The sequence below is a fragment of the Oncorhynchus mykiss genome, chromosome 10, assembly GCF_013265735.2.
Source record: "Oncorhynchus mykiss isolate Arlee chromosome 10, USDA_OmykA_1.1, whole genome shotgun sequence".
Classification (NCBI taxonomy): Eukaryota; Metazoa; Chordata; class Actinopteri; order Salmoniformes; family Salmonidae; genus Oncorhynchus; species Oncorhynchus mykiss.
In genome coordinates this window covers 4,738,510-4,752,760 of record NC_048574.1, presented here as the reverse complement: position 1 = coordinate 4,752,760, position 14,251 = coordinate 4,738,510, and positions in this window count along the sequence as shown.

The following is a 14,251-nucleotide window of genomic DNA, read 5'->3' as shown; positions in this document are numbered from 1 at the left end:
CAAACAAGCAAAGCGTCAATACAGGATATAGATTGAATCCTACTACACCGGCTCTGACGCTTGTAAGATGTGGCAGGGTTTGAAAACTATTACGGACTAGAAAAAGGAAACCAAGATGCAAGCTGCCCAGTGACGCGAACCTACCAGATGAGCTAAATTCCTTTTATGCTCACTTCGAGGCAAGCAATACTGAAGCATGCACGAGAGCACCAGCTGTTCTGGATGACTGTGAGATAATGCTCTCGGTAGCCGATGTGAACAAAACCATAAAACAGGTCAACATTCACAAAGCCGCAGGGCCAGACGGATTACCAGGACGTGTACTCAAAGCATGCGCGCGGACCAACTGTCAAGTGTCTTCACTGACATTTTCAACCTCTCCCGGACCGAGTCTGTAATACCTACATGTTTCAAGCAGATCACCATAGTCCCTGTGCCCAAGGAAGCGAAGGTAACCTGCCTAAATGATTACCGCACCATGGCACTCACGTAAGTAGCCATGAAGTGCTTGGAAGGCATCCTCCCGGACACCCTAGACCCACTCCAATTTGCATACCGCCCAAACAGATCCAGAGATGACGCAATCTCAATCACACTCCACACTGCCCTTTGTCACCTGGACAAAAGGAACACCTATGTGAGAATGCTGTTCATCGACTACAGCTCAGCGTCCAACACTATAGTGCCCTCAAAGCTCATCACTAAGCTAAGGACCCTGGGACTATACACCTCCCTCTGCAGCTGGATCCTGGACTACCTGACGTGCCGCCCCAAGGTGGTAAAAGTAGGCAACAACAATCTGCCACGCTGATCCTTAACACTGGGGCCACTCAGGGGTGTGTACTTAGTCCCCTCCTGTATTCCCTGTTCACCCATTACTGCATGGCCAAACATGACTCCAACACCATCATTAAGTTTGCTGACGACACAACAGTGGTAGGGCGATAAGACGGTCATAGGGAGTAGGTCAGAGAACTGGCAGTGTGGTACCAGGACAACAACCCCTCTCTCAATGTAAGCAAGACAAAGGATATGATCATGGACTATAGGAAGAGGAGGGCCGAACAGGCTCCCATCAACATCGACAGGGCTGTAGTGGAGCGGGTCGAGAGTTTCAACTTCCTTGGTGTCCACATCACCAACAAACTATCATGATTCAAACATACCAATCCAGTCGTGAAGAGGGCACTACAAAACCTTTTCCCACTCAGGAGACTGAAAAGATTTTGCATGGGCCCCTAGATCCTCAAAAAGTTCTACAGCTGCACCATCGAGAGCATGGAGTGGTTGCATTACCGCCTGGCATGGCAACTGCTCGGCATCTGACTGTAAGGCGCTACAGAGGGTAGTGCGAACAGCCCAGTACATCACTGGGGCCAAGCTTCCTGCCATCCTGGACCTATATAATAGGCGGTGTCAGAGGAAAGCCCATAAAATTGTCAGAGACTCCAGTCACTCAAGTTATAGACTGTTTTCTCTGCTAACGCATGGAAAGTGGTACCGGAGCACCAAGTCTACGACCTAAAGGCTCCTCAACAGCTTCTACCCCCAAGCCATAAGAATGCTGAACAATTTATGAAATCGTCACCGGACAATTTACATTGACCCCCCCACTAGCTGTTTGTTTGTAACCTGTGCATAGTCACTTCGCCCCGACCTACATGTACAGATTACCTCAACTAGCCTGTACCCTTCCACATTGACTCGGTACCGGTGCCCCCTGTATATAGTCCGACCAATCTGATTCCACACTTCAAGACTGCTTCGATCATGTGGATTGGGATATGTTCCGCATTGCATCCAACAATAACATTGACGAATACGCTGATTCGGTGAGCGAGTTCATTAGAAAGTGCATTGGCAATGTCGTAACCACAGCAACTATTAAAACATTCCCAATCCAGAAACCGTGGGTTGATGGCAGCATTCGTGCGAAACTGAAAGCGCGAACCACTGCTTTTAACCAGGGCAAGGTGACCGGAAACCTGACCGGAAACCTGACCGAATACAAACAGTGTAGCTATTCCCTCCGCAAGGCAATCAAACAAGCTAAGCCTCAGTATAGAGACAAAGAAGAGTTGCAATTCAACAGCTCAGACACAAGAGGTATGTGGCAGGGTCTACAGTCAATCATAGATTACAAGAAGAAAACCAGCCCCGTCGCGGACCAGGATGTCTTGCTCCCAGACAGACTATATAACTTCTTTGCTCGCTTTGAGGAAAATACAGTGTCACTGACACGGCCCGCTACCAAAACCTGCAGACTCTCCTTCACTGCAGCCGACGTGAGTAAAACATTTAAATGTGTTAACCCTCACAAGGCTGCAGGCCCAGACGGCATCCCCAGCCGCGTCCTTTGAGCATGCGCAGACCACCAAAAGCACTCACAAACTTTTACAGATGCACAATCGAGAGCATCCTGTCGGGATGTATCATCGCCTGGTACGGCAACTGCTCTGCCCACAACCGTAAGGCTCTCCAGAGGGTAGTGAGGTCTGCACAACGCATCACCGGGGCCAAACTACCTGCCCTCCAGGACACCTACACCACCCTATGTCACAAGAAGGTCAAAAAGATCATCAAGGACAACAACCACCCGAGCCACTGCCTGTTCACCCCGCTATCAACCAGAATGCGACGTCAGTACTATTGCATCAAAGCAGGGACCGAGAGACTGAAAAACAGCTTCTATCTCAAGGCCATCATACTGTTAAACAGCCACTGACTCAACTCCAGCTCACTTTAATAATGGAAATTGATTTAAAAAATGTATTGCTAGCCACTTACAATGCCACTTAATATAATGTTTACATGCCCTACATTATTCATCTCATATGTATATACTGTTCTCTATATCATTGACTGCATCTTGCCATCTTTATGTAATACATGTTTTACTAGCCACTTTAAACTATGCCACTTTTATGTTTACATACCCTACATTACTCATCTCATATGTATATACTTTACTCTATACATTGTAAGTAAGCATTTCACGGTAAAGTCTACACTTGTTGTATTCGGCGCATGTGGCAAATAAAGTTTGATTTGATTGAGTCTTTGAATGACGAGATTGAGATAAAACTATCCAGTTTGAGTGTTTTTTTGCATCTCGTTTCAATCACTTTGCATGTGTTGTTGTCTCTACCTTCTTGCCCTTCGTGCTGTTGTCTTAATAATGTTTGTATCATGTTTTGTGTTGCTACCATGCTGTGTTGTCATGTTACGTTGCTGCCATGCTGTGTTTTCATGTGTTGCTGCCATGCTGTGTTGTTGTCTTAGGTCTCTCTTTATGTAGTGTTGTGGTGTCTCTCTTGTCGTAATGTGTGTTTTGTTTCTTTATAATCCCAGTCCCTGGAGGAGGCCTTTTGGTCGTCATTGTAAATAAGGATTTGTTCTTAACTGACTTGCCTAGTTTTTTTTAAACATGGGAGAATTGCTCTATTGTAAAACCAACCCTCTGTCTCCATCTTGTGGCCGACTCATCCTAGTACACCTTTATTTTGACACCCAGCCAGCCATTTCAAATAAAAAATCGAATCACATTTTATTTGTCACATGCTTCATAAACAACAGGTGTAGACTAACAGTGAAATGCTTACTTACGGGCCCTTCCCAACAATGCAAAGAGAAGAATAGAGAAATAATGGTTCCGACCTAGAATATGTGGACATCTATAAGTACCTAGGTGTCTGGCTAGACTGTAAACTCTCCTTCCAGACTCATATCAAACATCTCCAATATAAAATCAAATCTAGAATCGGCATTCTATTCCGCAACAAAGCCTCCTTCACTCACGCCGCCAAACTTACCCTAGTAAAACTGACTATCCTACCGATCCTCATCTTCGGCGATGTCATCTACAAAATAGCCTCCAACACTCTACTCCGCAAACTGGATGCAGTTTATCACAGTGCCATCCGTTTTGTTACTAAAGCACCTTATACCACCCACCACTGCGACCTGTATGCTCTAGTCGGCTGGCCCTTGCTACATATTCGTCGCCAGACCCACTGGCTCCAGGTCATCTACAAGTCCATGCTAGGTAAAGCTCCGCCTTATCTCAGTTCACTGGTCACGATGGCAACACCCACCCGTAGCACGCACTCCAGCAGGTGTATCTCACTGATCATCCCTAAAGCCAACACCTCATTTGGCCGCCTTTCGTTCCAGTTCTCTGCTTCCTGTGAATGGAACGAATTGCAAAAATCGTTGAAGTTGGAGACTTTTATCTCCCTCACCAACTTCAAACATCTGCTATCTGAGCAGCTAACCGATCGCTGCAGCTGTACATAGTCTATCGGTAAATAGCCCACCCAATTTACCTACCTCATCCCCATACTGTTTATATTTATTTACTTTTCTGCTCTTTTGCACACCAGTATCTCTACCTGTACATGATCATCTGATCATTTATCACTCCAGTGTTAATCTGCAAAATTGTAATTATTCGCCTACCTCCTCATGCCTTTTGCACACAATGTATATATAGACTCCCCTTTTTTTCTACTGTGTTATTGACTTGTTAATTGTTTACTCCATGTGTAACTCTGTGTTGTCTGTTCACACTGCTATGCCTTATCTTGGCCAGGTCGCAGTTGTAAATGAGAACTTGTTCTCAACTTGCCTACCTGGTTAAATAAAGGTGAAATAAAAAATAAATAAATAAAAAATAGAAAAACACAAGGAATAAACACAACAAGTTAACTTGGCGATAACTTGGCTATATGAGTAGCAGTATTGAGTTCATGTACAATGTAGTTGAGGTAGATATCACTACATGACCAAAAGTATGTGGTCACCTGCTAATCGAACATCTCATTCTAAAATCATGGGCATTAATATGGAGTTTGTCCCCCCTTTGCTGCTATAACAGTCTTCTGGGAAGGCTTTCCACTAGACGATGGAATATCAGAGGACTTGCTTCCATTCACCCATAAGAGCATTAGTGACTTTCCACTAGATTTTGGAACATTGTTGCAGGGACTTTGCTTGTTCAGCCACAAGAGCATTAGTGAGGTCGGGCACTGATGTTGGGTGATTAGGCCTGGCTCGCAGTCGGGGTTCCAATTCATCCCAAAGTTGTTCGATGGAGTAGAGGTCAGGGCTCTGTGCAGGCCAGTCAAGTTCTTCCACATTGATCTCGACAAACCATTTCTGTATGGACCTCACTTTGTGGATGAGGGCATTGTCATGCTGAAACAGGAAAGGGCCTTCCCCAAACTGTTGCCACAAAGTTGAAAGCACAGAATCGTCTATAATGTCATTGTATGCTGTAGGGTTAAGATTTCCCTTCACAGGAACTAAGGGGCCCGAACCATGAAAAACAGCAAACCCAAACCATTATTGCTCCTCTACCAAACTCTTCAGTTGGCACTATGTAATGAGGTAGGTGGCGTTCTCCTGGCATCCGCCAAACCCAGATTCGCCGTCAGACTGCCAGAAGGTGAAGCATGATTCTTCACGCCAGAGACAAATTTCCACAGCTCCAGAGTCAAATGGCTGCGAGCTTTACACCACTCCAGCTAACGCTTGGCATTGCCCATGGTGAACTTTGGCTGGTGTGGCTGCTCGGCCATGGAAACCCATTTCATTAACCTCCCGATAAACAGTTATTGTGCAGACGTCGCTTCCACAGGCAGTTGGGAACTAGGTAGTGAGTGTTGCCACCGAGGACAAACAAGTATTATGTGCTTCAGCACTCGGTAGTCCCATTCTGTGAGCTTGTGTGGCCTACCACTTCACAGCTGAGCCGGTGTTGCTCCTAGACGTTTCCACTTCACAATAACAGCATTTACAGTTGACCGGGGAAGCTCTAGCAGGGCAGAAATTTGACGAACTGACTTGTTAGAAATGTGGCATTCCATGACGGTGACACGTTGAAAGTCACTGAGCTCTTCAGTTAGGCCTACTGCTAATGCCTACTGCTACTGCTTGTCTATGGAGATTGCATGGTGGTGTGCTGTATTTTATACACCTGTCAGTAACAGGTACACTCATTGGAAGGGGTGTCCACGTACTTTTTATATATAGTGGATGTACTTATACAGTGCCTTCGGTAAGAATTCAGACCTGTAACGATCGTCTGTGGTGGAAGAAGGTGAGGACCAACGCGCAGCGTGGGAAGTGTTCAGACCTGTAACGATCGTCTGTGGTGGAAGAAGTAAACTAAACAGGAAATAATCACCCACAAAACACAGGTGGGAAAAGGCTACCTAAGTATGATTCTCAATCAGAGACAAAGAACGAGACCTGCCTCTGGTTGAGAACCATACCAGGTCAAACACGCAAACACAACATTGAAAAAAGAACAGACTACCCACCCCAACTCACGCCCTGACCAAACTAAAACAAAGACATAACAAAGGAACTAATGTCAGAACGTGACAAGACCACTTGACTTTTACCACATTTTGTTACATTACAGCCTTATTCTAAAATTCATAAAATAAAACATTTTCCTCAGCAATCTACACACACAATACCATAATGACAAAGCAAAAACTGTTTTTGAACAGAAATACCTTATTTACCGAATGACTCAGACCCTTTGATGTGAGACTCGAAATTGAGCTCAGGTGCTTCCCGTTTCCATTGATCATCCTTCAGATGTTTCTACAACATGATTCGAGTCCACCTGTGGTAAATTCAATTGATTGGACATGATTTGGAAAGGCACACACCTGTCTATATAAGGTCCCACAGTTGACAGTGTATGTCAGAGCAAAAACCAAGCCATGAGCTCGAAGGAATTGTCCGTAGAGCTCCGAGACAGGATTGTGTCGAGGCACAGATCTGGTGGAGTGTACCAAAAAAATTCTGCAGCATTGAAGGTCCCCAAGAACACAGTGGCCTCCATCATTCTTAACTGGAAGAAGTTAAGATCCACCAAGACTCATGCTAGAGCTGGCTGCCCGGTCAAACTCAGCAATGTGGGAGAAGGTCCTTTGTCTGGGAGGTGACCATGAACCCGATGATCACACTGACAGCGCTCCAGAGTTACTCTGTGGAGATGGGAGAACTTTTCAGAAGGACAACCATCTCTGCAGCACTCCACCAATCAGGCCTTTATGGTAGAGTGGCCAGACAGAAGCCACTCCTCAGTAAAAAGCACATGACAGCCCACTTGGAGTTTGCAAAAAGGCACTTGAAGACTTTCAGACCATGAGAAACAAGATTCTCTGGTCTGATGAAACAAGATTGAGCTCTTTGGCCTGAATGACAAGTGTCACATCTGGAGAAAAACTGGCACCATCCCTATGGTGAAGCATGGTGGTGGCAGCATCATGCTGTGGGGATGTTTTTCAGCGGCAGGGACTGGGAAAGTAGTCAGGGTCAATGCAAAGATGATGAACAAAGTACAGAGAGATCCTTGATGAAAACCTGCTCCAGAGCGCTCAGGACCTCAGGCTGGGGCGATGGTTCACCTTCCAACAGGACAACGACCCTAGACACACATGCAGGTGTGCCAAGCTTGTACCCAAAAATACTCGAGTCTGTAATCGCTGCCAAAGGTGCTTCAAAAAAGTACTGAGTAAAGGGTCTGAATACTTATGTAAATTGTATATTTCCGTTTTTTTTATATATATATATATAAAAAATTGCTGTCATTATGGAGTATTGTGTGTAGATTGATGAGGGGAAAAAATATTTATTCAATTTTAGAATAAAGCTATAACATAACTAAATGTTTTAACAAGTCAAGGGTTCTGAATACTTTCCCAAGGCACTGTAGGTAGGGATAGTGACTATGCAACAGGATATATAATAAACAGTAACAGCAGAATATATGATGAGTCAAAAGAGTTCATGCAAAAAGGGTCAATGCAGATAGCTTGTTGAGGCCTTGTTGAGCCTTCTATAGCTAAATAGTTAATCAAAAAGCAACCCAGACTAACTATTCAGCAGACTGTTGGTTTGGCAGAAGTTGTTCAGGGTGTTTCCAGACATGGTACATCACTACTGCTTGTCGGTAACAGAGAGAACAGTCAATCTCCCAAGGGGGAAGAGGCCTTGTTGAGCCTTCTTCATGACTGTGTTGGTGTACCATGATATTCCTTAGGGATGTGGACACCGAGAAACTTGAAGCTCTACCCCGCTCCATGACCACCACGTCGATGAGGGCCCTCCGTTTTCTGTATTCCACAATCAGCTCCTTTGTCTTGCTGACGTTTAGGGAGAGGTTTTTATTTTTTATTTTATACCCTTATTTAACTAGGCAAGTCAGTTAATTAAGAACAAATTCTTATTTTCAATGACGGCCTAGGAACAGTGGGTTAACTGCCTGTTCAGGGGCAGAACGACAGATTTGTCAGCTCGGGATATGAACCACTAGGCTACCCTGTCCTGTCACTGACCTCCTCCCTATAGGCTGTCTCATCGTCGTTGGTGATCAGGCCAACCACTGCCATATCATCAGCAAACTTAATGATGGTATTGGAGTCGTGCTTGGCCACACAGTCATGGGTGAACAGGAAGTACAGGAGGGGACTAAGCACCCACCCCGAAGGGCCCCCCGTGTAGACATTGAGAGCTTTGGACCAGTAACCGGAAGGCACATAACCCTAATTGCTCCTGTAAGTCGCTCTGGATAAGAACGTTTCCTAGATGACTTAAAAATAAATCTGGGATCCAGTTGCAGAGGGAGGTGTTCAGTCCCAGGGTCCTGAGCTTAGTGATTAACTTGAAGGGAACTATGGTGTTGAAAGCTGAGCTGTAGTCAATGAACAGCATTCCCACATAGGTGTTCCCCACACCCAGGTGGGTGAGGGCAATGTGGAGTGCAATAGAGATTGCATCATCTGTGGCAATGTTGGTGCAGTATACAAATTGGAGTGGTCCAGGATTCCTTGGTTGATGGTGTTGATGTGAGCCATGACCAGCCTTTTAAAGCGTTTCATGGCTACAGATGTGTGCCATGGGGTGATAGTCATTTAGACAGGCTACCTTGGCTTTATTGGGCACAGGGACTATGGTGGTCTGCTTGAGACATGTAGGCATTACAGACTCGGTCAGGGAGGTTGAAAATGCCAGAGAAGACACTTTCCAGTTGGTCCGCTCATGCTCTGAGTATGCGTCCTGGTAATTTTTGTGAAATGTCTTGCGAGCATTGAAGGCATTTAGCTTCTCTGGAAGGCTTGTGTCACTTAGCAGCTCTCCTTCATAGTCCGTGATAGTTTGCTCTACCATATGCGACGAGCGTCAGAGCTGGCGTAGTGGGATTCAATCTAAATCCTGTACTGACGTTTTAACTTTTGGAGGGGTAAACTATTGGAGAGGGAAACCTTGGAGGGGAGACATTGGAAGAGGAGGAACAGGGTTCAGAGAGGATTTTCTCTGGCGTAGTGACTTACATTAGTGAATGTACTAATGTAAGTCACCCTGCATACATGGCTAAAATGTACAGTTCCGTAAAAATGTATTTGCCCCTTTCTGATTCTCTATTTTTGATATTTAACTAGAAGTAAGTGGAACTAGAGGAGGGGAACTAGAGAAGGAGGAACTAGAAGAGGAGGAACTAGAGGAGGGGAACTAGAGGAGGGGAACTAGAGGAGGAGGAACTAGAAGAGGGGGAAACTAGAGGAGGAGGAAATAGAAGAGGGGGAAACTAGAGGAGGAGGAACTAGAAGAGGGGGAAACTAGAGGAGGAACTAGAGGTGGGGGAAACTAGAGGAGGAGGAACTAGAGGTGGGGGAACTAGAAGAGGAGGAACTAGAAGAGGGGGAAACTAGAGGAGGGGGAAACTAGAGGAGGAGGAAATAGAGGTGGGGGAACTAGAGGTGGCGGAACTAGAAGAGGAGGAACTAGAAGAGGAGGGGAACTAGAGGTGGGGGAACTAGAAGAGGGGGGAAACTAGAGGAGGAGGCACTAGAAGAGGGGGAAACTAGAGGTGGGGGGAACTACAGGAGGGGGAACTAGAGGAGTTGGAACAAGATGAGGGGGAACTAGAGGGGGGAGAACTAGAGGATGGGTAACCAAAGGAGGGGGAACCAGAGGAGGGGAACTAGAGTAGGAGTTGGAACAAGAGGAGGGGGAACAAGAGGAGGTGGAACTAGAGGGAGGAGAACTAGAGGGGGAAACTAGAAAAAAGGGGAACTAGAGGGAGGGGAACTAATGTAAGAGGAGGGAACTAGAAGAGGGGGAAACTAGAGGAGGAGGAACTAGAAGAGGGGGGAACTAGAGGGAGGAGAAACTAGAGGAGGGGAACTAGAGGAGGTGAACTAGAGAGAGGGGAACTAGAGAGAGGGGAACTAGAAGAGGGGAAATAGAAGAGGGGAAATAGAGGAGGGGAACTAGAGGAGGGGAACTAGAGGAGGGGAACTAGAGGAGGGGGAACTAGAACCTAACCACGGGGCTAACCGTGGATCTAACCGTGGGGCTAACCGTGGATCTAACCGAGGGGCTAACCGTGGATCTAACCGTGGGGCTAACCGTGGATCTAACCATGGGGCTAACCGCGGGGCTAACCATGGATCTAACCGTGGATCTAACCGTGGGGCTAACCGTGGATCTAACCGAGGGGCTAACCGTGGATCTAACCGAGGGGCTACCCGTGGCTCTAACCGTGGGGCTAACCGTGGATCTAACCGTGGGGCTAACCGTGGATCTAACCGTGGGGCTAACCGTGGATCTAACCGAGGGGCTAACCGTGGATCTAACCGAGGGGCTACCCGTGGATCTAACCGTGGGGCTAACCGTGGATCTAACCGTGGGGCTAACCGTGGATCTAACCGAGGGGCTAACCGTGGATCTAACCGAGGGGCTAACCATGGATCTAACCGAGGGGCTAACCGTGGATCTAACCGTGGGGCTAACCGTGGATCTAACCGTGGATCTAACCGAGGGGCTAACCGTGGATCTAACCGTGGATCTAACCGAGGGGCTAACCGTGGATCTAACCGAGGGGCTAACCGTGGCCACCAGTTGAAACCCTGTACATGTAAAATGTTGTACCATGTCTGAGGGAGGGGCCATCAGTCATGCACGTTGCAGAAGGCAACCAATCAGAACACAGCACATGAACAAACAAAAAAGTCCGGTCTTCACGAACAACACAAATGTTTACTTTCCTCTGGTTGACTTATTTATTGACTTTCTTCAAGTCTCTAATGTAGTTTGGAAGAGGAGAAGACAACATATAAAGAAACAGAAACAAGCAAGAGAGGAAAACAGCTTCTTTATTATTAACAGAAATCAACAGTTTGGGAGTTCTCTACTCATTAGTCATTCTGATTACAAACCCAAGGAGCTAACAAGATATCTCTGAGGTTGTCTCTGTCAGCCTTCATCGCTCACCAGGTGAAGGAGTCTTCTCTTTAGTCCCCTAAAGACTAGGGCCCAATCCCAAATTGACTTTATGCCCTTATCTACGTGTGGTGATGTGAGAGGGCAAAGTGAAGATACTACCAGATTAATTATACATTACCTGTCAAATCCTCTTAGATCACCTCAAGTGCATAAACCCTCTTTAGGGTTTAGGGGTCCATTTGGGACTGGGCCAAGTTAGTCAAACAGCCCAGCTAAATCACTCGCTACCCTTCTGATGTCCCACTGAGCAGTCAAAGACGTGGCCCACAGGAAGTGTTTGGTTGGAGTACATCTGTAATGTAGTCAGCCTGGAATGACAACATTATGTCTCAGACCACCTAGGTCCTCCTCCTCTTCATAAGCCCCTCCCCCTTTAACTGACCAAGACAGCATCTCAAATGGCACCCTATTCCCTATATAGTGCACTACTTTTAACCAGACCCTTATGGGGTAGTGCACTATTTTATTTTACATTTTTATTTAACCCTTATTTAACCATTATTTCAGTCAGTTATGAACAAATTCTTATTTACAATGACATCCTACCCTGGCCAAATCCGGACGACGCTGGGCCAATTGTGCGCCGCCCTATGGGACTCCCAGTCACGGCCAGATGTGAACCAGGGACTGTAGTGACGACTCTTGCTTTAGAGGACTGCGCCACTCGGGAGCCACACTATATAGAGAAAAGGGTGACTACATTGCAGATGTTGCATTACATCATTGAGTGCTCAGTGGGACATCAGAAGGTTATTTCATATGATGTGGTCAGCTGATAAGTTAAACACTACACCCACTACATCCTGGCTTTGTTGGAAGGCTTCTGCAGTACAGTCAGGTTGGAACTTGGCCAGTGGTTTAGCTGGGATGGGCATTTCTGGGCTGGGCATTTCTGGGATGGGCATTTCTGGGACGGGCATGGGCATTTCTGGGCTGGGCATTTCTGGGATGGGCATTTTGGGGCTGGGCATTTCTGGCCTGGGCATTTCTGGCCTGGGCATTTCTGGCCTGGGCATTTCTGGGATGCAACCCATTTCTGGACCAAAGATCCCATCTCTGGAGTTCCCCTTTTAGTGAGAGATGTTAGTGACTCTGAGACAAACGACAGAAGTACGACAACATTCAGAACAAAAATATATCTTTACACTGTCCTGCCAACAAGAGGTGCTCCCTGGGATGGGGAGTGAGGGGTGTAAGGGCTAGGGATTAAGGGCTACAGAGTAGGGGCTAGGGAGTAGGAGCTAGGGAGTAGGGGCTAGGGAGTAGGGGCTAGGGAGTAGGGGCTAGGGTGTAGGGGCTAGGGTGCAGGGGCTAGGGTGCAGGGGCTAGGGTGCAGGGGCTAGGGTGCAGGGGCTACGGTGTAGGGGCTACGGTGTAGGGGTTAGGGTGTAGGAGCTAGGGTCTAGGGTGCAGGGGCAAGGGTGCAGGGGCTAGGGTGCAGGGGCTAGGGTATAGGAGCTAGGGTGTAGGGGCTAGGCTAGGGAGTAAGGGCTTGGGTGCAGGGGCTAGGGTGTAGCGGCTAGGGAGTAAGAGCTAGGGTGCAGGAGCTAGGGTGTAGGGTGTAGGGGCTAGGGAGTAAGGGCTAGGGTGCAGAGGCTAGGGTGTAGGGGCTAGGGTGTAGGGGCTAGGGTGTAGGGGCTAGGGTGTAGGGGCTAGGGTGCAGGGGCTAGGGTGTAGGGGCTAGGGTGTAGGGGCTAGGGTGTAGGAGCTAGGGTGTAGGAGCTAGGGTGTAGAGCTTGGGTGTAGATGGAATGGGTGTGCTGTATGTCTGGCAGGACAGTGGGACATGTATAGTGTCTTCAGAAAGAATTCAGACCCCTTGACTTTTTCCACATTTTGTTACATTATAGCCTTATTCTAAAATGGATTCAATACAAATATACACACAATATATATACAAAAGTATGTGGACACCGTTTCAAATTAGTGGATTCTATTTCAGCCAGACTTGTCACTGACAGGTGTATACAATCGAGCACACAGCCATGCAATCTTCATAGACAAACATTAGCAGTAGAATGGCCTTATTGAAGAGCTCAATGATTTTCAATGTGGCACCGTCATAGGAAACCACCTTTCCAACAAGTCAGTTCATCAAATTTCTGCCCTGTTAGAGCTGCTCCGGTCCACTATAAGTAGTATTATTGTGAAGTGGAAAAGTTTAGAAGCAACAACGGCACAGCTGCAAAGTGGTAGGCCACACAAGCACACAGAACAGGACCGAGCGCTGAAGCGCATAATGCGTAACAATTGTCTGTCCTCGGTTACAACACTCACTAAGGTGTTACAAACTGCCTCTGGAAGCAACGTCAGCACAATAACTATTCATCGGGAGCTTCATGAAATGGTTTTCCATGGCTGAGCAGCAGCACACAAGCCTTAGATCACCATGTGCAATACCAAGTGTCAGCTGCAGTGGTGTAAAGCTCGCCGCCATTGGCCTCTGGAGCAGTGGAAACGTGTTCTCTGGAGTCATGAATAACACTTCACCATTTGGTGAATCTGAATCTGGGTTTGGGGGATGCCAGGAGAACACTACCTGCTCGAATACACAGTGCCAACTGTAAAGTTTGGTGGAAGAGGAATAATGGACTGGGGCTGTTTTTTTATGGTTCGGGCTAGTTCCTGTGAAGGGAAATCTTAACGCTACAGCATACAATGACATTCAAGACGATTCTGTGCTTCCAACTTTGTGGCAACAGTTTGGGGAAGGCCCTTTCCTGTTTCAGCATGACAATGCCCTCATCCACAAAGTGAGGTCCATACAGAAATGGTTTGTCGAGATCAATGTGGAAGAACTTGACTGGCCTTCATAGAGCCCTGACCTCAACCCCATCGAACACCTTGGGATGAATTGGAAAGGCGACTGGGAGCCAGGCCTAACCACCCAACATCAGTGCCCGTCCGCAATAATGCTCTTGTGGCTGAATGGAAGCAAGTTCCA